This window comes from Tiliqua scincoides, chromosome 2 (assembly GCF_035046505.1).
Source record: "Tiliqua scincoides isolate rTilSci1 chromosome 2, rTilSci1.hap2, whole genome shotgun sequence".
Classification (NCBI taxonomy): domain Eukaryota; kingdom Metazoa; phylum Chordata; class Lepidosauria; order Squamata; family Scincidae; genus Tiliqua; species Tiliqua scincoides.
In genome coordinates, this window is record NC_089822.1 from 123,427,721 (window position 1) to 123,432,024 (window position 4,304).

Consider the following 4,304-nt stretch of genomic DNA (forward strand, 5'->3'; position numbering starts at 1 on the left):
CTTTCTTCACACACAGGAAAGCTGTCAGTCAGAGCAGAGGAACCTAGCCAGCCAGGCACTGAAAGGCAGCAGGCTGGGTGGATTCAGACAAAGTTATATATGCAAAGAGGGAGGGAACTAGAGTGGGTGGAAGAGTTCCTGGCACTTTGAGATGGCTGAGATCTCCAAAATGTACAGGGTGGCAAGATGAGGGCAGATTGCCAAGCGGTTTAAATGGAGATCAGCATTATTATGCAGGGGGTTGCCAGTAATGGGAGCAGCAGATCGCCTTGTTCTTTCCCCAGTGGCATTTTGCAATTTGTGGACGTCCTGACCCCAGACACTGCATAATGGGCTGGAGCATCTGAGAATGATTTCTGGAACTGGCATCTCCTGTGACACACACATGAAGCATCTAAAAACAAAGTTGTGCTTTTTTCTTCACAGCTATTGTTTTAGTCATGTGCCAATATAGGGAGTTTCAATTGATCAATCAATTCAAATATATTTTGATAAATCTGCTAAGACTCCCTTGATCAGGCGTCAGTCCTTCTTATAGCTTTTGCTGATGTATTTGCTCTTTACACTCTCACATAACACCAGAACCAGGGGACATCCACTAAAATTGAGTGTTGGGAAAGTTCGAACAGACAAAAGAAAATATTTCTTTACTCAGCGAGTGGTTGGTCTGTGGAACTCCTTGCAATCTTTTGGGAAACTGTCTGAACTTAGGGCCAAGTTACATGAGACATAAACAGCTCAATCCTCTGCATATCTACTGACACTGCACTGAGACATGCACTGAGAACCATGCCCTCCCTGGAGACCTTTTGGCAGAGACTAAAAACTTTTCTTTCCCAAGTGACATTCCCACCCTAGTTTTGTGCTTCCTCACCCCCAGTGATAATACAAGCACCTTTGGTCATGGAAACTACTGTACATGCACTATGGTGCTTATATCTAGCACTGCAACATTTAATCAATGAATTGATTAAAGGGAGAGGTTGAAATCCCTTTAAAACAACTAAAAAGGCACCCCCTGATTAATTGGCACCGCACTTCTAAAAATTCCCGCACACAGGAGGGGATGCCACACTGGCATCTGCTGTGACACACACATGAAGCATCTAAAAACAAAGTTGTGCTTTTTTCTTCACAGCTATTGTTTTAGTCATGTGCCAATATAGGGAGTTTCAACTGATCAATCAATTCAAATATAATTTGATAAATCTGCTCAGACTCCCTTGATCAGGCGTCAGTCCTTCTTAGGACTTACAGATTTTCACATGACTTCAAATTCCTCAAGAGTCCCAGTCACGAAGGCTAGGATTGCCACTTTTCAGCCACACAAATTGTGGCCACACAAAATGTGGGGGGACATGATTGAGACATACAAAATTATGCAGGGCACGGACAGAGTGGATAGAGAAATGCTCCTTACACTCTCACATAACACCAGAACCAGGGGACATCCACTAAAATTGAGTGTTGGGAAAGTTCGAACAGACAAAAAAAAATATTTCTTTACTCAGCACGTGGTTGGTCTGTGGAACTCCTTGCCATAGGATGTGGTGACGGTGTCTGGCCTGAACACCTTTAAAAGGGGATTGGACAAGTTTCTGGAGGAAAAATCCATGACGGGTTACAGGCCATGATGCATATGTACAACCTCCTGATTTTAGAAATGGGCTATGTCAGATGCAAGGGAGGGCACCAGGATGAGGTCTCTTCTTTGCAGATTGCCAAGCTGCTTAAATGGAGATCATCATTATTATGCAGCGAGTTGCCAGTAATGGGAGCAGCAGATCGCCTTGTTCTTTCCCCAGTGGCATTTTGCAATTTGTGGCGCCCTGTCCCAAACACTGCATAATGGGTTGGGGCATCTGAGAAAGATTAAAAAGCACCAGGGAAAGAACAAGGAAGATCTGCTGTGGCACTCTGCTCCTCACTGCCTCCTAACAAACCTCCCCATTGGCACTGCAGGAAGTGGGAAGCAGTGGCAACAGTAGACCATCCCTACCTGGGCACCCTCTGACAAATCCCGCTGCCCTGCTCCCCAACATCACCCTGGAAACCAGCCAGTGGCTTCGGGCTCAGTGGGGAGGATTCCCAAGAAGAGCTGGTGTGAAGGGGACAGTAGCAAGCATTAGTCTCTCTTCACAGTGTGATCTGTCGCTGTCCTGCTGGCAATGAAGGACTGTTGCCTCTCCCTTGCTCCGTTCCCAGACACCAGGATGCGGGGGGAGTGGAGTATTTGATGCATGCACATGCTTCCCACCCCAAACTGAAGCTGCCACTGTGCTAGGTGGACCAGTGGTCTAAACTGGGAGTACGGCAGCAAGCTCTGTCTATCTAGCTCAGTACTGTGAACAGTGACTTGCTGCAGCTCTCCAGTTTCCAGTGGAGAGGCATCTCAGCTGTACCTTCAGGGCTCAAAGCCTAACCCCTTATGTTAGTACTTTCCAGCACTGGCATAGCCAATGGGACATGTGCTGCATCCTGCAGTTGGATGTCTGTCACTCACAGAGGCCTCCTCAAAGTAAGGGAATGTTTGTTCCCTTACCTCAGAGCTGCATTGCCCTTATGTCAGTGCTGGAAAGCACTGACATAAGTGCTGGAAAGCACTGACACAAGGGGTTAGGATTGCGCCCTAAGTTGCCAAGGATTGAAGGTGGAACTTTCTGCACTGAACATAGAACACTAAGCTATGGCCGCTTAAATTGAGTGTTGGGAGAGTTAGAACAGACAAAAGAAAATATTACTTTACTTAACGCGTGGTTGGTCTGTAGGACTCCTTGCCACAGGATGTGGTGATGGCATCTGGCCTGGACGCCTTTAAAAGGGGATTGGACAAGTTTCTGGAGGAAAAATCCATGACGGGTTATAAGCCATGATGTGTATGTGCCATCTCCTGATTTTAGAAATGGGCTATGTCAGAATGCCAGATGCAAGGGAGGGCACCAGAATGAGGTCTCTTGTTATCTGGTGTGCTCCCTGGGGTATTTGGCGGGCCATTGTGAGATACAGGAAGCTGGACTAGATGGGCTTATGGCCTGATCCAGTGGGGCTGTTCTTACGTTCTTATGTAAAATCTTGGATCAGAGGGACCAAGGCTCAGATAACCTATCACTGAGGTGAGTCACTGTCTTTTAAGAGCAAACTAGGAGTGTAAACATGATAGATCTTTGATTGTAACGGCCAAAACATATACACTAAATTTGCTTAAATACAAATAAAATTGGACCTACCTACATTTTCTGCTATGAAGATCTCTATGCCACTATGCATATTTACAAAGTTTCCATTTCTGTAGTTACATGAGTTGATGGGGTGAGGAAGAGGTGATTTTGAGCAAAACAAAAAAGCATATACACATCTCTTTGCTCAAAATTGCAATCTCCAAGATTTGCTTTCCATTTAAACACACACACACACACACACACACACACACACACACACACACACACACACACACACACACACACACACACACTCAATCTACTTGAAAGGATTCCAAACAAAAAACATACTTGAATGTTGGAAAAATGCAATGTCTCCAAAATAAGCCTCAAACTCACAGATGAAATGAATAACTACTTTGGGTGCTGCACTAAATTTGCATCAAATGCCTGGAAAATCAAGCCTATGATGGGGCATACAATGGCAAATTATTTTCAACAGGATGATTCTACGTTTGTCAGCCCTCCAGGGTTATCCTGGGCTCTCCAGGAATCAGCATCAATTTCCAGGTGACTAATGAAAGCAAAAAGTAACCAAATATTTAGTTTCCCTTTCCACTCGGCTCACTCCTGAATCCAGTGCAGCGTCAGCTCTTGCCTGAGAACAGAATTTTAAGAGAACCCAAATTTTGGGAAACTGTCTGAACTTAGGGCCAAGTTACATGAGACATAAACAGCTCAATCCTCTGCATATCTACTGACACTGCACTGAGACATGCACTGAGAACCATGCCCTCCCTGGAGACCTTTTGGCAGAGACTAAAAACTTTTCTTTCCCAAGTGACATTCCCACCCTAGTTTTGTGCTTCCTCACCCCCAGTGATAATACAAGCACCTTTGGTCATGGAAACTACTGTACATGCACTATGGTGCTTATATCTAGCACTGCAACATTTAATCAATGAATTGATTAAAGGGAGAGGTTGAAATCCCTTTAAAACAACTAAAAAGGCACCCCCTGATTAATTGGCACCGCACTTCTAAAAATTCCCGCACACAGGAGGGGATGCCACACTGGCATCTGCTGTGACACACACATGAAGCATCTAAAAACAAAGTTGTGCTTTTTTCTTCACAGCTATTGTT